Genomic DNA, 20,370 nt, shown 5'->3' on the forward strand with positions numbered 1-20,370 from the left:
GAGACAAGGTCTGGTTATGTTGTTTAGGCTGCTCTTGGGCTCCTGGACTCGATCAGTCCTCCTGCCTCAGCCTCCTGAGTCCCCAGGGCTTTAGGTATAGGCTATAGCACTCGGTTTAAATCTGTCCTTCATTTGAAGAGTTGCTTAAAGCAGTCCTTCCCAGTTTGCAGATGCAGAGAGCTGCAGGCAGATTTTACAGGCCACCTCCCAGAGCCTGTCTCCAGACCTCAGTTTCAGAGCAGGCGGAATGCTGTGCAGTCGCCAGAACTGTGGCCAAGCGTGAGCCCAGCCGTTTCCTGCCCTAGCTCCAGGGAGAGGCAGGGAATCCCAGCACGGTGCTGGCCCTTGGGACAGCTCTGGGTCAGAGTACAGCCAGGGTGTGTGCAAATGGACTGCTCCGGAAAAGTGGGAACAGCCGGCAGGCAAGGGCTCGGGCCCAGCTCTGAGCCTCACAGAATCATTACCCACAGTGGTTTCTTCCAGATGCATTGCCTGCAGAAAGATAAATGATTCAGGGTGCACTGGGCATGGCTGTGGGCAGGATTTACAAGGGTTACAGAGGATGAGTCTTCTTCCAGCCCAGCCCTCATTAGCTTCCTCCTGTGTCATAGCAAAACAATTGGGATTCTTTTTGCTTGACAGAGTGTGTGAAGCTAGTCTCCCAGGCGCTCAGCAGTTGCACGGTCATAAGCCGTCACGGCCAGCCGGGCGCTTGGCTGTAGCTGCACGCATGGGGTTATTTGTCTCAGGAGAGCCAGCGACCACAGCTCTGTTGGGCTCCGGGGGTGGTGGGAGCCCCTGGCTCCAGCACTGCTAGTTCTCTGCAACCTGGCTTGCAAGTCTGCTTTTCCAGTGTGCAGAACAGGACGAAGTGAGCCGAGCCCCTAGCAGCAGGGCCCAGGCTGGCAGCTGGGGCGCTTCAGTGGAGTCGCCTCCCCGAGCGGGCTCCGCTCCCTCCCCGTGCAGCCTGCATCCGTGACGGTCACGCGAGGCCCTTCGTTAACCTGCGAAGCCCAGCCGTGTTCCTGCGGGGTTTAACGGAAACGAAGCGGCTTCCTGGTGCCTCAATTTGATCATCAGTGAAGCAAAATGAACTGAGGAGACAAAGCAAACTTTGAACCAGGTGCGTGCGCGTGCACGTGTGTGTGTGCACGCGTGTGCATGCGTGTGTAGGGTCTCACTGTACAGCCCAGGATGGCCTCAAGCTCTCTTTCCCGGCCTCTCAGGTGCTGGGATTAGGGGCGAGGGCTACCATTCCCAGCTTGGACCCGATCCTTGAAATTCTGTGATCACGTGAGTGTAAACTCTTTCCAATCTCAGAGTCGCTTCTGAGCACCCTTGTTCTCAGCACCTTGAATAGGGTGTTTAATAAAGGCACGTGGAATGGAAGCGTACAGGAAGGAGGAAAGTGCTCCCTCTCAACCCACGCCCCGATGACCATTCAGCTTGACCGTTCATACTCCAGGCAAACCGTTCTCTTTCTTTTCTTTTTATGTGTTTATTAGTTATACGGGGGGAGGGAGGAAGGATTTCACTGTTACACTTCTACATGCTTACCATCATTTACTTACTCTATCAATCTTCCTCCCCTCTTTCCTAAAACAATTTCAACAGGTTTTGTTCTAGTTTCATAGTGACAATCTACTTTGACTCGATTCATCCTCTCTCATCCGTCTGGTTAGCTCGAGCCCTTCTGCCAGTACCCACCAGAGATGAATCCTTTTAGTATGTTGCTTGTACTTCTTGGGGGACTGGTAATGCCTATACTCCCACACTTGAAAAAACACTCAAGGCAAATTTTCTTCTTTTTTTTTTTTTTGCCAGTCCTGGGGCTTGGACTCAGGGCCTGAGCACTGTCCCTGGCTTCTTTTTGCTCAAGGCTAGCACTCTGCCACTTGAGCCACAGCGCCCCTTCTGGCCATTTTCTGTATATGTGGTGCTGGGGAATCGAACCCAGGGCCTCATGTATATGAGGCAAGCACTCTTGCCACTAGGCCATATCCCCAGCCCAAGGCAAATTTTCTTGAGCAGTCCAAGCCTCAGTGCCTTTGCACAGGTGACTACTTTGCTGGAAACGTGACCTCTTGTTCTATCTGGAAATCTCCTTTGCGAACCTTCAAGCCGTGACTCGGTACTGTCTCCTCTGAACCTTTCTGGGAAAAGATCTTCTCCCCTGCCTTCACACCACATTTCACACACATTTTTACTGAAGTCTATTTTCCTATCAAATTGCAATTTGGGAGTGATTTTATGCCCTGTCCTCGCCTTTGTGAAGCAGCTGAAGCCAGAGTCTTTGGTGATCAGTTTTCAAATAAAATATTCTTGAGAAGAAATGAACTCGTTCACATAAACTTTTCAGAAGCTCTTTATAGCATCCAGTGCGATGGCATGCTTAGAGTCTGGGAACACTAAATACTTTTTGATTGATCTGCTAGATTACCGGGTACATCGCCAGCTTCAATTTTCCTAGCAGGTATGGGCAGAGCTCCGTTTTAAATGGCCTAATCATAGAGCCACATTTTGTTCCTCTGAAACATAACATCTAACAACAATAACGCATACATGGGGTGGGGGGGGGGGAGGAATTAATAAATATTTATTTGCATCCTCTACATGTACCCTGAACTAGACTCTTCTTTTTTTTCTTCTCTCTTCCTCCCCTTCTCCCCTCCTCTTCCCTCCCCCATCTCCCTTCCCCTCCCCTTCCTCCTTCCCTTCTCCTCCCCTTGCCTTCCCCCTGCCCCCCAGGTAACTTTTCATACTCTAGGCAACTAGAAGAATGGCTTATCGGTAAAGAGGGTTCTCGACACCCATTGGAAAATAAAGCACCTGTCTCCCGTGCCTTCCCTGACTTCTTCATTTGTTTCTCCCATGCTTACTCTTTAACCTAGAGCAATCTCATTTCTTCTCTTGCCACTCTGCTGACAATGGTGTCTCAAAGGTCACTCATGACCTAATTACCATCTCTGATGGAATTATCCCAGTGTTCCTCCTGCCTGCCTTTCCTGTGGCACTTGGCACCATTCATCCCCTTGAAATGGGTGGTGGAGAAAGCCTGCGTTGTAAAGCAGAGACCCCCGTTTTAATTTGTGCCTCTCTCCCACTTGTGGGCTAGGTGAACGCGGGCAGTGAGTGTGGACCGGGGGTTTTGGTAGCGGTGTATCAGGACGGCTGGGACCTCAAGTGGATCGGAGCACAACGCACTCAGCCCGGTGCGGGGCTGGCTGTAGGCAGGCAGTCAAAGGTCAACGTTGGCTCCTTGCTTTCTCCCACTTCCGCGTCATCGCTCTGCCTCTCTGAACACATCTTCATGCAAGCCCTGTTGGCTGTGCCCAGCTCCTTCCATTTTCTCCTGCTCTGTTTCAGATTATCCCTGCTTCTTGCCAGAACAATTGGCTATTCATAGGACCAATACCCCCAAAATACTGATGGATTGAATGACAATTTCCTAATGGGTCCAGTGTCTCCTACCTTTTCTGTTCAATACCTCAAACTATCCAGAGTTGATGGTCCCTAAATACAGCTCAGTAATGTCACCTTCACAAAACAAAAAACAATAAAAACTAAACTAAGAACTCAAACCAATTCGAATGGCTACCTGTTGTCTAAGGAATAAACCCTACATTTCATCCTTCACCACATTTGGTCCTGGATTTCTCCTGTCACACCTCCTGGTTGTCTCTTCATCAGCTCTCACTTATCTACCTTTACTTCTCAGGGTCTTCATTGCTCATACTGTTATTGCTTATATTCTTTTCTGTGGAAATGCACTCATGCTTCAAGGTGTGTGTGTGTGAGAGAGAGAGAAAGAGAGAGAGAGAGAGAGAGAGTGTGTGTGTGTATGTGTGTGTGTGTGTGTAATGGGGCTTGAACTCAGGGCCTCCCACTCTTTCTAGGCTTTTTCTTTTTGCCAGTCCTGGGGCTTGGACTCAGGGCCTGAGCACTGTCCCTGGCTTCTTTTTGCTCAAGGCTAGCACTCTGCCACTTGAGCCACAGTGCCACCTCTGGCTTTTTCTGTGTATGTGGTGCTGAGGAATGGAACCCAGGGCTTCATGCGTGCTAGGCAAGCCCTCTATGGCTAGGCCACATTCCCAGCCCCTTTCTTGTTTTCTTTTTTGTTCTAAGCTGGCTCTCTACAGATTGAGCTGCTCCTCTACTTCTGGCTTTTTTGTTGGTTAATTGGAGATAAGAATGATTGGATTTGTCTACTTGGGCTAGTTTTGAACCACAATCCTCAGATCTCAGCCTCCTGAGTAATTAAGATTACAGCTGTGAGCCACCAGCACACATTTCGTGGGTCGTGACTCCCACTTTGCTGTACTGTGTGTTCCCAGGCACAGATGATGCGCTAGCTGTATCATCTTTCTCTTATTAGTCCCCAGCACTTAGGCAGTGAGTAGCTTCATACGTGCTGTAAACTTAACAACTACTTATAAAATTTAACTGAATAGTTCTGTTTCATAACAAGGGTGTGATAAAGGAAATATGATTAGAAATAATAAAGGCTAACATGGCCGGTCACTGGTGGCTCACACCTGTTATCCTAGCTACACTTGGGAGGCTGGGACCTGAGGATCACGTTTCAAAGCCAGTCTGGGCAGGAAAGTCCATGAGACACTTATCTCCAATTAACCACCAGGAAACTAAAAGTGGAGCTGTTGAACAAAGTTGGTAGGAGACTAGCCTTGAGCAAAAAAAGCTCAGGAACAGTATTTAGGCCGCTGAGTTCAAGCCCCACAACCAACATAAATAACTAGATAAATAAATAAACAGAAGCTAACATTTATAGTAGTATTTACCTCTGTGCCAATCTGTGCTCGAAGTGGCTGATGTGGTGGAATGCTCTTAGGGGACTAGGTGATTCTTAAGATACTGATTATATAGGAGGGGGAAGGGAACCCCCTAATCCTAGCTACTCAGGAGGCTGAGATCTAAGGATGGAGGTTCCAAGCCAGCCCATGGGCAGAAAAGTGACAGCGAATGACGGAAAGTGTGGAAAGTGATAGGAGGTTGGACTTTCATGACTGGGCCCTGTGCGTGGAGTCATTTGTGGATTGCTTGATACTCTGTGATACTGCTAAGGAATGCAGATGAAGACTTCCCAGGATGGATAGGGTGACCTCCAGCCCTGGTTTGCACAAAAACAGTCCTTGCAAGATTGAGATGTTGTCTGCCTGGCTCTGGGTATTCCAATGTCAAGAACAAGGGCAGCCCAATGTTGTGCAAAACATTTTCTGACTCCTAAGCCTTTTGAAGAACTATGACACAGGAGGGCTTATCTCGTGACGTCAGCACCCACCCCTGGCCCTGGTGAAGGCTAGTGGAAACAAGCCTTGCAGACCTTGTGTGATCCCCAAGGCTGAGAGCCCAGTCCAGGCTCCTGGCTGGGCAATTAAATTTCCACCAGGCGTTTCTCCTTTTCCCTCAGAGGAGAAGCAGCTTGCGGTTTATTCAGATCGTGTAGTCGGTGTGGTCTCCTGAATCCATCCTTCTTCACTTGAGCCACAGCAATACTTCTGGCTCTCTGCTAGTTGGCTGGAGATAAAAGTCGCGGGGACTTTTCTCCTCTGGCTGGCTTTGTACCATGATTCTCAGATCTCAGATTCTCCTGTGTAGCTGGAATTACAGGTGTAAGCTATAAGTGTCTGGCTCCACCTGTTTTCTCTACCATACAAATTCAGTTCAATTTCCTCTAGCTCCTCCCTAGCCAAACGGAGGATTCCAGAAGAGACCCGAGGTGCCTTCCACGGGTGGGCTTAAGTCTTCTGTCTCCTTATCTCCTTACCCTTTCGGTTCCACTGCTACCCTAATGCTTGGCAGTTGGGTTTCAAGGATTTCAAGCTGTTTGTGGGTCTTGGGGAGGTGTTTATTTAGTATCTGGTGTTACAAATGCCTGAAACAGTCACTTCAGACTGATTTTGTTGAAGACATAAAGGAAATGCTTTTTATTTTAAAGAGAATCTGAGGTTTCAAATCCCACAAATGCCAGGAAGGGGATGGGCTTTCCAGAGATAATCTCTTCTCTTCCACTGCCTGTAACCAGACTTTCATTACATGTAAAGTTCTGCAGGGAGAGCAGCTCTCCTCAGGCTTGGGCACATATTCCGCTTCTTAACCAGCTTTGCCTTGAGTAAATGTTTGTCCCCGGAGGGACACCGTCCCCCACCTGCAGTGGACTGGTCAGCAGCAGCTGGAGTGAGAAAGGAGGAATGTCTGGGCCATTGTTCTCAAAGCAGCCAAGATGCCTGCCCAGACTTCCCGCGTCCCTGAGAGCCACAGGTTCCCCTCCTATACCCAAAGCTTCTCCTCAGGCTTCTCATGGGCTAGCCCTTCCGAGAGCTGGGCAGGAGGTATCCCAGGGGTGGGGGTTTTTGTTTGTTTCTTTTTGTTGTTTTTGTTGTTGCTCCAGGCACTGGGGCATGAACGGAGAGCCACAGTAATCTCTCAGCTTTTTGCTCAAGGCCGGTACTCTAACACTGGAGCCACAGATCTACTTCCAGCCCTTTGGGTGGTTAATTGGAGATAAAAGTCTCCCAGGCTTTCCTGCCGGGGCTGGCTTGCAGCCTTGATCCCTTAAGTAGCTACGATTAAAGGCATGGTCTTTATGACAGGGTTGAAGGAGATATTCTGGTGTTCTCTAGAGGCGCCTGCCCTTGTCCTGGGGTAGGTAGAATGGTTGTCTTGGGGGGGGGTGTGCCCTTTTTACCTTGTGTGCACTTGGGGTACATCCCGGAGACATCTCGCCTTAAAGCTGCTAGCTTCACTGAAGTTCTCTGCGGGAAGTTTTGACTGAATAATGGGCTATGTCGTGTATGGGTCCCAGAAGTAGTAGACAGGTGTTGGGTGTCTTGTGTCGTAGGAAAAAGGGAGCCTGTGCAGCCCAGAATAAACAACAGTTGCTGAGTAATGTGAGCTCCTTTCATGAAAGCCCTGGCTGGGAGGTGGGGTGGGGGCTGGGCTGCTCTGGTCACCACCTGTCTGGGGTGCTGAGGTGAGGTTGGGCCCCCTGGAGCTGGAGAACCACTGGGAGCCACACGTGGGGGAGAGGAAGCATGGAGAGGGAGGGCGGAAATTTGGGGCGCAAATACAATGGCTGAGGACTTGGCCGGGGACGCTCTTGGGCCTTGGCCGCCCCTACAGCAGGTGCGGTGAGGAAATTCTTTTCTTTCCTCACTTCTGTAATTCCTTTTCCCTGCTTGTAAAACAACTGTCGGGGATGTGGACAGCGACGGGAGATTGGGTGATAGGCCCAAATGGAGCCAGGGATAATAAGGACACTTCTGGAAGGATGAGCGTGCACTTGATGGGATGTCGTGGCTTTGGAAGGCCTGGTTCCCAGCGCTGGCCTTGTCAGATTCGTCACCGTCACCTAGGAGCCACCTTGGGCACGTCCCGGCGTCCCAGCGCCACTGCGAAGACGCAGCACGCTGTAGGGGGGTCCCCGGAAGAGGCGTACGTGTCACGTGCGCATATGAAGCGCGGGGTGCTGGAGCCGCGTTTCTGCTCAAGGAGGGATCGAGGTGGTCCCGGCAGTTACAGGACTGCTTCTGTTCCAGGGCGGGGCTCCATTATTATCTTAAGGAAGGGACAGGGCAGAGGCGCTGGGGGGTCTTTTGATTCTAGCGTGCAGGAAGGAGGGGGCGGCCTGCGGCGGCGAGGGGGGTCAGTGATGCCCCGCGTGCCGGCTTTCCCAGCCAAGGAGCCCAGCCAGATGGGGTCCCCACAAGTCTTTCCCCCAGGCCAAGTAAAATGCACAGGATCATTCTCCATGGCCAAGGAATCAATTACCTCCCAAAGGGTTTTAGGTTCCGAATGCGTGATGGCTGAAGTGTGTGGGAAGCGGGAGCTGGTGGCTTTCGCCAGGCTTGAGTCATGTTCGGAGTGCTCCTCCCTCCCACGTAGACGGGGGTGGGCCCTTTGCCGACCCTCCCTTTCTCCACATCCCCTTTAATTGCTCTCCTCTTGTCTGTCTTGTGGGCCCTCCATTTATTCATTTATTTAGTCGTTGTGGGGCTTGAACTCTGGGCCTGGGCGCTGTCCCTGAGCCTTTTCACTCAAGGCTGGCGCTCTACCACGTTCAGCCACAGCGCCACTTCTGGTTTTCTGGTGGTTCATTGGAGATGAGAGTCTCATGGACTTTGCTGCCTGGGCTGGCTTTGAACTTCGATCCTCGGATCTCACCCTCCTGAGTAGTGAGGATGACGCGCATGAGCCACCAGCGCCCGCCCCTCCTTTTATTTTTTGGCCTTCCTCCTTTCTACTTCAGTCCCCGAGACCCCGTCCCTGCCATGGCACCGGCCCACCCCTCAGGCAGGCCCCCCAAACTGGGCAGTTGTCAGGTCCCTCCAAAGTGGTGAACACACCGTGGGCACCCTTGGCTCGGCTCTGAACGCAGAGCTCGCGTGGCAGCCCAGCCTCCTGGCCTCCTCCCGTGGGGAGAGCTGGCTTGCTCCTGGCCAGGCCTGGCACCTCAGGGAAAGGCTGTATCCGTGCCACATCCGGGAACCAAAATAAAGTGACACCAGATCATCCGGATGTGGAGTCGGGAACTGGGGCCCATGTCCTGGGGTGTCTGTCATTTATAGATGGGTCTGGCCTTGGCTTCCTTTTCAAGCCCATCTCCCCCTGAGCAGACTGGCTTCCTTCTTCTCCAGAGCCTCGCAGAGGTTGTGCAATGTCAGGGTGTCCTGAGCTCTCCCACGTGTCATTTCGGGGCACCCTAGACCCACGTCCAGCTGTTATCCTTCCTATCTTGCTGTACACACACACACACACACACACACACACACACACACACACATTTGCACTGCATGCTTGTGGCCTTTTAGGGTGCTGGTTTTCCTCCGTTTGGGGACACCTGTGAAGCGTGGCCTGTCTGCCGTGGATACCGGGCAATGGTTTCCTCATGGAAGCTGGGCTCACAGGCGGGTAGGAAAAAGGGAGGGGCTGCGGTGGACTGCGGGTGGGCTCGTAGGCGGTCCTAGTGCCCAGCTTGGAAGTGCTGGGCGTGGGTGCCACAGACGGTTCCAAAAGTGGGGCTGGGCTGGGGATATGGCCTAGTGGCAAGAGTGCCTGCCTCGGATACACGAGGCCCTAGGTTCGATTCCCCAGCACCACATATACAGAAAATGGCCAGAAGCGGTGCTGTGGCTCAAGTGGCAGAGTGCTAGCCTTGAGCGGGAAGAAGCCAGGGACCGTGCTCAGGCCCTGAGTCCAAGGCCCAGGACTGGCCAAAAAAAAAAAAAGTGGGGCTGGCTGGACTCAGTCCAGCAAGAAGCAGCCCCTCCCCACCCCTGTTGGTCCTGTCTGGGAAGGTGTTTTAGGGTACACTGGGCCCCAGTGGGGACTTGCTCAGTATTCTTGAGACACTCCTAGGTCTGACCCACATGTTCTAGGCTCTGTGATCTGGGGACAAACTAGACTTGATGACCCAGTGCGTGCTCCCCCCCTCCCCCCGCACTAAACCATCCCAGGAATGGGAGGGGGGCGAGTTGACTCCCCCGGGGTGCATGGGGTGCACCCCTGCATTGACCCCCTTGTCCGTTCCTGCTCGGGCTGTGCCGTTGGCAGGGACGGGATGAGGCTCAGTCTGTCTGGCTCCCTGGTCCTGTGTCCGTGTCTGTGTACACGCGCGCGTGCATGTGTGCATGTGTGTGTGCATGTGCGTGTCTCCATGGTCTGTGATGTGTGTGGTGTCCGCAGTTCATGCCGTCCAGCAGTCTTTCCTTCACGGTCTGTCATTTTGGAAGCAGCCTCCTTGCCCCCCACGCCTCCCCCCGCCCCCCCCCACGGGCCATGTCCGGTCCTCCCGAGTGTCTGCCCTCTAAGGAACTCAAAGGACGCACCTAGCCAGGAGAAGTGACTGGGCTGGCCGGTCCCCGGGGCCTCCCCTCCACCGCGATCTCGGGTGGCCGGAGGCTGGGGAGGGGGCGCCCGTCCCGCCCCCCATCCCCCTCCGCGGGCCAATGGCGGCCGGGGAAAGTTTGGCCGGCGCTCGGGTTTCCCGGGGCTGCGGGGCCGCCCCTCCCCGGCCGGGGCTCGGCGCCTCCCGGGGTGGCAGCCCCCGGCCCCGCCCCTCCTCCTCCCCGTAGTCACCCGCTGTCTCGCTTCCTCTCTCTCTCTCCCTCCCTCGCTCCCTCCCTCCGGCCCTGCGCTCGGCAGCGTCGATCCCGCGGCTCCCCGGCCGGGTCCGCCCCGCGCGCTCCGCTGAGACTCGGCCGCGCCGCCCCGGGGACCCGGCGAGGCGAAGGCGCCGCGAGCGGAAGACAAACAAGGAGCGCGGGCGGCGGGCGGCGGGCGGCGGGCGGCGGGCGGATCGCCGTGCCGGCCCCGCGCAGGCGGCCCCGGGGACGCGCGCGCCCGCCCGCCCGCTCGGAAAAGTTTCCACCGGCCCCGGCGGGGCGCCGCGCTCCGGGCGCCCCGAGCCCCGACTCCGTCCCCGGGCCGCGCCCACCGGAGCCAGGTGGGGGGGGGGGCGGGCGGCGTGCGGATCGACCCGCCGGCCCCGTGCGGACGGGCACGGGCTCCGAACCCCGATGCCGGCGGCCAACGCCATGGAGAGCCCGCAGCAGCCGCCCGCCCTGCGGGTGCCGGAGGCGCGGGGCGCGCCCGAGAGCGGCCCGGCCTGGTCCAGCTCCTCCACCCCGACCCTGCGCCGCCGGCGCCTCCAGATGCGCCGGACGAGGAACGTGCGGGAGCCCAGCCTGGAGGCCGCCCTGGCCCCCGACCTGCCCGGCGCCCTGGGCCCCGGCAAGGAGTTCCTGCAGCTGCCCTCCATCGAGATCACGCCCTCCAGCGACGAGGACACCCCGTGGTCCAACTGCTCCACGCCCAGCGCCTCGCCTCGCCGCAAGCGCTTCCTCCTCCGCAAGTGGCTGCGGGTGCGGGAGCGGAAGGAGTGCAGTGAGAGCAGGTAGGTCCGGGTTCCGCCCGGCCTTCTTCCCGCCCTCCCCGGCGCCCCCCCCCCCCCCAGCCCGGCCCGGCCCCGGGCGTCCTGGTGGAAACTTCCCAGGTGATGGAGAGAGCCGGCGCTCAGGTGCTGCCCTGGGGCCCGGGGCCCGGGCACCAAGTCCACCCTGGGCACCGGCTCCCAGCCCGGGCCACCCTCAGAGACACCGCCTAGGGGGGAATGGGGCTAAGAGTGAATTTTGAACTAAGTGGACCCAAAACGCACTCTTGTAATCACAAAACACCGGACACCAGGTAATTAGTGAAGGATCGGAGTCTCCATGGCTCATGGGTCTGGACCCCCACGACCCTGGCTCTGCCCCGAGTTTAGCATGTGGTGAGGACCTTCCTGCTCTACCTAGTCCATCTTGCTGGGTGTGGTGGCACACACCCATAATCCTAGTGCTTGAGGCTCTGGTGGAAGGATGGCAAGTTTGAGGCTACTCTGAGCTATGTAGATAGCTCCAGGCCCAAGGCTGGAGGCAAGACAGAGGAAGCTGTTCCTTTCTCTTCTGAAGCCACTGATGTCATCCTGAGGACTTGACCTTTACGGCCTCATTAAGCCCTAATTAGTTCCCCCAACTTCCACCTCCAGACACCATTACAGTAGGAACGAGGGAATTCTGTTTTTTCACCTGTGAACATTTAGGAGCCACATAGAAATCATAGCTGTGTGCTGGCTAGAAGATGAGGATGTGACCAATTGTGATCTTAAGGAAGAAGTGGAGAAGTGGTGATTGGTGGGCTGTCAGATTGATGCCTGCCAAGGTGGCTCACGCCTGTCATCCTAGCTACTCGAGAGGCTGAGATCTGAGGTTCCTAATTTGAAGCCAGTCTCTAGAAAGTTCATGAGACTCCTCTCCTATTAACCACCCAAAACTAGAACTGTAATTGTGGCTTAAGTGGTAGAGCAGCAGCCTTTAGTGAAAAATCCAAGGGACAGTGCCCAAGTCCTGAGTTCAAACCACAGTGCTTGCACACATAAACACAGATTGTAGCCTATATACAGAAGTGTTTTTGTTCTTGGAAAAATAGGCAAGGGTCCGGGCATGTGGCTTAGTGGTAGAGTGCTTGCCTCACATGCATGAAGCCCTGGGTTCTATTCCTCAGTACTGCTTAAACAAAAAAAGCCAGAACTGGTGCTGAGGCTCAAGTGGCAGAGTGTTAGCCTTGAGCTGAAGAGCTCAGGGTCAGTGCCCAGGCCCTGAGATCAAGCCTCACAACCTCCCCCCTCCCCCCACACAAATAGGATTCAACTGAGGTGCAGTAGTTGATTCTAGAACATACCTTCAGTATATTGGTGGCAACTACTTTCTCTTTTGGGTAGTTGGATGGAAGCATGGCTGGGTGGAGTTCTGAGGCCTGACGTGCGTTTTATCAGTTGGTGAACTGAGAGTCATTATCATACATGCCATGTAATTAACATGACATTTTGTTATTGTTTCTAGTTGTGGTGCCCTCTGAGCTTAGGAAGTAATGCAGTAGGACTTGCTGGGACTCGCTTTGGGGATTAGAACTTGGAACAAACCACCACCAACAACAACATGCACAAAGAAAATAGAGAATTAGTGTCTGCATGGCTTCCCAAGTTGCTTGGCCCAAACTGGCTGTAGAAACCGTTCAAGACCCGGACTGAAGGCAGTCTCTCTCTGACCTGCGGAATTTTGGTGGGAAGTTAGATGTCGCGGGGTGAGGGTGGGGCACCTTGCAGGATGGCACTGGATTTCGTTCCAAGGAGGACAGGGAAGTGGGCAAGGCTGAGGGCTTCGGGCAGCGCCCACTGTGTCTGGGGGACACTAACGCCTCTCTGTGATTGCGGGCACACCCTTAGCCAGCCCCCTTTTCCGGCCGTTCTGCGTCTACCTCGTCCAGCCTGATCACTCACAGGTTGGCAGGCAGGCAGGCGGCTAGGGGATATTTTCACCCTGAGCCTTAAGGTTTCTGTTCGGCTCCCCATAGGACCTTAAGCCGTGCCTCCCACTGACTCTGCAGCCTGGCAGGCCAGGGTGTTCCGGAGCAGCCTGGCTGGTGTGTCGTTTGCAGATAATGAGTGTCTTTCTCTTGGTTCCCCATCTTTTCCCTGATTCTTGGAGGAAGGCCTGCTTGAGATTTCACTCAGCACAGTTTCCTGTGGCGCACCCCCTACATTCTACTGTGACTTTGTAAGGCTCACCGCTCTGTGTGTGAGAAGCCCCGGGAGTGTGGTAGAGCCACAGCCCATGTCCTTTTGTGGAGGGGGTGCGGGGCTGAACTCAGGGTCTTGAGTTGGCTGAGTAGGCACTTGACTAATGCAGCCATGTTCCCAGCCCCTTCTACTTCGGTTATTTTCCAGATAAGGTCTTTTTTGTACAGACTGGGCTGCACATGGATCTTCCTGTTTACACTTCCTGCAGTAGCTGTGGATGACCGGTGTATGCCACCACATCCAGCTTTTATTGATTAAGATCGGAATCTTAATCAATAAAATCAACAAGGCCAGGCCTTCTTAACGCAAAGCCACAAGCAGATGCAAAGGGCCCTGTGACTGGTCATTAAACCAAGGAAGTCATCAGTGCTAGATAGGGTTAACTAGCAAGGTATTCTACCAGACCCATAATTCCTTGAGGGAGGAGACTGAGTCCTACTTGGTGCCAAGTTTTCTGCTAAGCACCTTAAATGCTTGATCACCTTTAATCCTCTTGACTAACTCAAGCTAGGAAACAGTGGAGAACCTGAAGTTCAGAGATTAACTGGCTCCTGGTCAAACAGCAACGAGGCTGGAATTTGAACTATGTTCTTCTGGTCCTAAAGCCTGGGTTCTTTACCATCACCCACAGAGGCATCTTCCCCGGGCTGGAGGAGGCGGGCCCCTGTGTGCTCCCGAAGGTGTTAAGTGTGAAGGAGTTGGTTGTGGAAGGTAGGAACTGAGTCAGGACAGCGGGGTGGGCTGCTGAAAAGATGTGTGCGTGTGTGTCATAGATACTGGTGACAGGGTGACTGCCCACCAGAAGCAGCCAGCCTTCGGCTATTGATGTGGTTTCAGATTAGGGCCGCCGCTGGAAAGTGAGGTGGCGGAGATGTCGTTTGGTGGACCGGTTTGCGCTGGCCGGCTTCCTTCCTCTGTGGGAGCTGGTCTTTCGAGAGTTTCCATGTGGTTAGACACTCAGTTGTGCCAGTTAGATGCCAAGCCAGAGCTTGGCATGCACACGGGCCGGTTCCCAGGGGTAATTCTACCCTTCTTGGTTAGTTCGGGTTTTTTCCCCAACGACTGTGCTTCCTGGTGTTGCTGTGCGGCCCGTTGGCCGTGGCTGCCGGCCCGCTCGGTGTTCACAGAGGCATCTGAGTGGCCAGGCTGCCAAGATGGAGGTTTTTTCCTGACCCCAGACGGGGAGCCCCTGGCTTGGGAGCAGGGGTTTAGTTGCAGGACCCAGGCTGGCCTAGAGAACCCCAGCCAGGCTGCCAGGCTGCTCTGTGTGCAGCAGCTTTAGGGATTTTCCTGGGGCCCTTTCGTGGCCTTCTTTGCCATGTTGCCAAAATCCACGTACAGTGCCTGGAGGAGAAAACAGCTTGTGATTGTCTTGGGGGCTCTGGGACCTCTTTTACCACAGCATTGGAGCAGGTAGAACTTCTTTCCCTCAGAGGAGATGGTGCAGTCTTTCTCAGGGATACAGAACGGGAAAAGGTAGGCTGTTTGTCTCATCTTGTCTTTCTTTTCTTTTCCTTCATCTTCTTTTCGTGCTATTATTGTGGCTTGAACTCCAGCCCTGGGCTCCTGCTCTGCCTGCTTGCACACAGCTGGCCCTCTCTCATTTGAGCCACAACTCCAGCCCAGTTTTTGGCTGGTAAGGGCTTTTCTGCCAGGTCTGGCCTTGAACCAGGATCCTCTAGGTCTCTGCCTTCTGAGTAAGTAGCGAGGATTGTGGACGTGAGCCCCCGGCACCCGGCTGAACAGCGGCTTCCGAGTGAGGGGAGGGCGCGCGTGAAAAACAGTCCAACGGTGCCAGCGCGGGCAGCCACCGTGGCGATGGCTTCGCGAGATTCCAGACGCCCTGCTTTCTAGGTTTCTGGCTTTTCAGTTCTAGTGGCAGGGTCCAGATTCACCGCTGGGAAGATACTCTGTATTGGCTGAGACTAGCGGTGGCTGAGGACAGGGCGGAACGGGGTGGGCGGCGCCTTGCTCGGGCGGGGTGAAGCCCCCTGCGTCCTTCGCCCCTCCCTGGGCCTTCTGGTCCGTGGATGAGGCAGGTCTGGGGGGCAGAGTTGGGCGTCCAGCTTTCACCAGGCCTTGAAAGCCGTAGCCCGTCCATCTCTTTAGGGTCCTTGTTGGTAAGGTCTCCTCCCGTCAGCACAGGGCCGTGGTGAGCTTCGCCCCTCAGCTGGGGCCTCTAGCCCCGAATCTGACCGCAGAGCTCCCTGATGCTTCTGGCTGGCAGGTTGAGTGACGTGGCTGAGGGGAAGGAATGAGAAAACAGCCCACAGCCCACTTGTTTTCCACCTTGCCCTCGCAGCTATGGGAAGAGGCGTTAGCCGAGCTTCCCACTGCGTTTGTGGGTGATAACGACTCTGATTGGAACGGGATATGCTCCTCTGGAGTCACGCTGGCGTTGGAGCCCCACGAGTCCAGCTGGGAAGGTGGAGATCTTATCCGACTTTGGTGTTCCAAGGTGAAGCCTTTGGGAAGAGCTTAGGGTTTGATCAGATCATTAGGCTAGGGCACTCCGGGCTTGGATCCTGGTGGGTTTAGAAGGAACGGAGAGCCAGGTGCCTGCCCAGTGTCTCACACCCATAATCCTAGCTACTCCCGAGGCTAAGATCTAAAGATCGCCACGTTAAAGCCAGCTCTGGCTGGAAAGTCCTGGAGACTCTGATGACCAATTAATCACCAAAAACCCAGAGGTGGAGCTGTGGCTCTACGAACAGTGTTAGCCTTGAGCAGAAGCAAAACAAAAGAAAACGAAACGAAAGCTCATGGATAGTGCCCAGACCCTGAGTTCAGGCTCTAGTACCAGAACAAAAGAGGGTGGGTGGGTGGGTAGGAGGGGAGGAGGTGGAGGGAGAAGGAATAGGAGCCAAGTAGAGGACACACCTGCTCCCTGTCTTGCCATGAGATACCCTGGGCCCTCTCTGGATTCTGGTGGCCAGAGCCATCAGGAATAGATGGGAACCCTTAAACCTGCAGAACTTTGAAGTAGATAAGACCGTCTTCTTTTTAAAAAATATTTTATTGTAAGGGTGATATGTATGGAGGTGTTACTATTACATGAGTCAGGTAACGACTACATTTCCTCTCGAACAGTGTCACCCCCCCCCATTCTCTCCAAGTTTTTCCCTCCTGACTCCCCCAGAGTTGTATAGTTCATTTCCAACATAGTGTCTAGTGAGTTTCACTACTGAATTGGTTCACTCTTTGTCCCACCATTTCTGTGCTTCCCTTCCCAAATCAGATAAACTTACACACAAAGCAAATAAAACGTTCTTAAAAATAAGGCTGGGAATATGGCCTAGTGGCAAGAGTGCTTGCCTCCTACACATGAGGCCCTAGGTTCGATTCCCCAGCACCACATATATGGAAAACGGCCAGAAGGGGCGCTGTGGCTCAGGTGGCAGAGTGCTAGCCTTGAGCGGGAAGAAGCCAGGGACAGTGCTCAGGCCCTGAGTCCAAGGCCCAGGACTGGCCAAAAAAAAAAAAAAAGAAAATTAGTATTGCCTTTGATATTTTGTTACAGTAACAACAACAACAAAACCGACTAAAACAGCAACCCTTGTGGTATTTGCTCCACTAATTAGCAAAGTACAGAAACACAGGAAAATTACAGTTTGGAGGCTCGACCAGGTTCAGCCAGTTTGTTGTCCTAAATCATTGTGACGGAAGTCGATGAATGTGTTGTTTCTAATAGCAATGGTTAATTGTAAGATTTGGGTCAATAGGAAAGAGGAAACAGTTTCTAATTTTAACATAATTGTGATCTCCACACTCCCTTCCATCACCATGTCTCCTTTTCTGGGGCCGGGTGGCGAGTTCTAGCTCTCTAACCTTCTGATCCCTTGGTCGTCCTGGTGAGGGGCTCATGGCTCGCCCAGGGACCCAGTCCCCGCCCCGTGTCAGAGGGCTTCTTATGAATGAACTCACTCCATCGCTCTGGGTTCAGATTCTGTGGGTTCTAGGACTCTGTGACCGCAGCTGGGGGTAGAGGCCAAGTCTGTGTTGTACCACACATCATGCCCTGGGCTTCGATCACATTCTTTCTTAACCAAATTGCACCAAACAGTTCTGAGACACTGGCGCCTTACTGGAGTCTCACTGAGTCATTAATGATTAACCTGTCCTTCCTTGTATCCTATGGAAACATCTCCAGTTCCAGGTCACTCAGATTTGCACTTTTCCATTTCATCTTGTCTGGTTCGGAAAGCATAAGTGGTCTCAGGGTAAGCCTTCACCTCTTCTGTGGCCTGCCACAGTTGAGCTGAGAGACAGTATTTCCCCTTCCTCTCTTGTGCTTGTACTGGGACGTGAACTCAGGGCCTGAATGTTGTCCCTTAGCGATTATGTACAAGGTTGGTTCTCTGCCAGTTGAGCCACTGCATCACATCTGGCTTTTTACTAGGTAAATGAAGATAAGAATCTCATGGACTTTCCTGCTGGGCTGGCTTTGAGCTGTGGTCTTGAGATCTCGTCTTCCTGAGTAGCTAGGATTACAGGCAGGAGCGAGCTGCCTTATCCCTTTTATTTAATTAATTAGTTTATTTTTTGCTGGTCCTAGGGCTGGAACTCAAGACCTAGATGCTCTCCCTGAGCTTCTTTTTTTTTTTTTTTTGCTTAAGTCTAGTGCTCTACTACTTTAGCCACAGTACCACTTCCAGCTTTTTCCGGAGTAGTTCATTGGAGGTACGAGTCTCATGGCCTTTCCTGTCCCAGCTGGCTTCAAGCTGTGATCCTCAGTGCTCAGCCTTTTGAGCAGCTAGGATTACAGGCGTGAGCCTCCACCGGCGCCCAGCTATCCCATTTATTTATTTATTTATTTATTTATTTTATTATTATTATTATTATTATTATTATTTTGGCCAGTCCTGGGGCTTGGACTCAGGGTCTGAGCACTGTCCCTGGTTTCTTTTTGCTCAAGGCTAGCACTCTGCCACTTGAGCCACAGCGCCCCCTCTGGCCGTTTTCTGTATATGTGGTGCTGGGGAATTGAACCCAGGGCCTCATGTATAGGAGGCAAGCACTCTTGCCACTAGGCCATATTCCCAGCCCTATCCCTTTTATTTTTAATCACTTGTTCTTTTAATCGAGAGGCCTGGCCTGTGGCTGTCTAGGGGTCACTAACATGGGCTGCATGTTATGTAGGGGCTCATTATGAGTAACAAAACATTTCTTTCAGGAGATTCATTCCGGGGGAGCTAGCAGCTCCAATCAGAGGCTGTGTCCTTGCTATTGTAGCACAGGCAGCGTGTGGAGCAAGGACTAAAAGTAATTTCTGAGGCTCTGCTTCTGGAGTAGCTGGCAGGATGGAGGAGCTGGGTCTCCAGAGTCAGGGGGAGAGCTCTGTCTGGCAGGGGTCCGTACCTCTTAGCTGCTGTCATGGTCACCTGTTTCCTAATCATAGCAGCGAATGCCAGGCTGACCTCGGCCCGTCTGCCTTGCCCTCGCAGCGTGTATTTCCTGGCTGGGTCATTGCACTTGAGAGCTCTTCCTGACCTTTGGGTGGCTTTGCCGGGTTGGAAAGATTACCCGGAACCGAGAGGGTGCCAGCATCTCATCGCCGGGAGGCCGGTTGCCCTTTGCTTGGTGATAACGCGCTGTCTGCACCCGGGTCTGTGCTGATGCCTTGGGAACAGAAGCCCATCCCCTGGACGACGGTGCCCTCCCTCGGAGGTCCTTCCGTCGGTGTTTCTGAGCCATCCTTTGCAGAAGGCTTCATCTGAGGTCCGTTGGGGACCCCATCCGGCCCCAGCTCCTTTCCTCACGCTGTGTCCTCATTGGAAATGGACCAGTCAGTCGCTGGCTGCTCGCCATCCTTGGTGACATTCCTTTAGAGACTCATGAGTCCTGAGAGCTGTTGCTTTCAGATTTTGAGGAAAGCCTTGGCTCTGTGTTGCCAGCTGCTGGACCTTTCCCAGAGAGCTCTGTGAACCCCTTCTTGGAGGGCTTTGCTGTTAGGAGGTGGCCTGCCCATTCCAAAAGGTTTCTGAAAGAGTTCTCTCTCTGTGTCTGTCTCTTTTAGATTGCTTCCCCCAGTACTTCCATTGATTGTCAGACCCCCCAGGGGTGTGTGTGTGTGTGTGTGTGTGTGTGTGTGTGTGTACACTGAAAATTGAACTTGGGACTTTGTGCTATCCCTGAGCTTTTTCCAATCACAGCTGTGCTCTACTACTTGAGACATGTCCATTTCCAGCTTTTTGCTGTTGGTTGCAGATAAGATTCTCACTGTTTTTTCTGCCTGGTCTGGCTTTGGACCACGGTCCTCAGATCTGTCTCCCGAGCAGCTCGTAGCCCAGTGAGAAGGCCAAGATGTAAAGAATGACTTTGGTGGAATATAACATTTACAATGAAAGGACCCGCTGGGGCCAGAGAGGAACCGTCATTTTCCTTCACCTCGCCTCCTCTCCCCCGGCTGCTTCTGTCTGCACCTGGCTCTGTGCATCTCAGAACACCCAGGTTCATGTTTGTTTTCAAGGATGAGTGGGTCCCATGGTGTCCTTTTAGCCTCCTCCAAGCTGGTCAGTAGCAGATGGATCCAGAGTACAGATTCGGGGAACTCACCTGTGTTGTCCTCTCCATGTTTTAAAATTAGTTGTGGGGTTTGAATTCAGGGCCTGGACGCTGTCCCTGAGCTATTTTGCTCAAGGCTAGTGCTCTACCACCTTGAGCCCCAGTACCATTTCCGGTTTTCTGCTGATTAATTGGAGGTTAGGGTCTCATGGACTTTCTTGCCTGGACTGGCTTCAAACCACAATTCCCAGATCTCAGCCTCCTGAGTAGCTAGGATTAGGGGTAGGTGAACCCCTGGTACACAGCTGGCCTCTCCATTCCTGCCCGTCTTTGCCCAGGATGCGACCACCTCGTCGATCGTTGAGCTGATGGCATTCTACCCGTGCTTGTCTGCCTTTGGGGGCAGGGTGGTGGTTTCCCCTGGGGCGGCTGCCTGGACCAGCCTCGGAGACCGGGAGACCGGCACGGGCTGCTGCTCTTGACGCACAGAGGCAGCATGGTTGGAGGCTTTGCTTCTGCTACTTTCTCTACTCTGTGGTCCTGGGCCAACCGCTTAGTCTGCCTGGCCTTAGTGACATTGCCGAGGATGAGTGTACACCTGCCCCCCTTCCTTCTTCCTGCTCTCCACTGACAGGTGCCACTGCTCTTGGAACTCAAGCAGCTACTCTCCCACCTGAGGCAGGCTCTTGGCTCTTTTTGCTTTATTTTTCCCGGAGGGTCTCTTGTGCTGGGCT

General features: G+C 53.7%; 1 long non-coding RNA gene across 1 annotated transcript in view; it reads left to right on the plus strand.

The window, feature by feature from the left end:
• Window positions 1-14,199, plus strand: part of LOC125349676 — a 22,467-nt gene extending 8,268 nt beyond the window's left edge. Inside the window, exons 2-3 of the long non-coding RNA XR_007210556.1 lie at window positions 8,829-8,835; window positions 13,906-14,199. This is a non-coding gene — a long non-coding RNA (uncharacterized LOC125349676). The remainder of the gene's footprint in view (window positions 1-8,828; window positions 8,836-13,905) is intronic.
• Window positions 14,200-20,370: the final 6,171 nt, after the last annotated feature.

Source organism: Perognathus longimembris, chromosome 3 (assembly GCF_023159225.1).
Source record: "Perognathus longimembris pacificus isolate PPM17 chromosome 3, ASM2315922v1, whole genome shotgun sequence".
In the NCBI taxonomy this organism is placed as follows: Eukaryota; Metazoa; Chordata; class Mammalia; order Rodentia; family Heteromyidae; genus Perognathus; species Perognathus longimembris.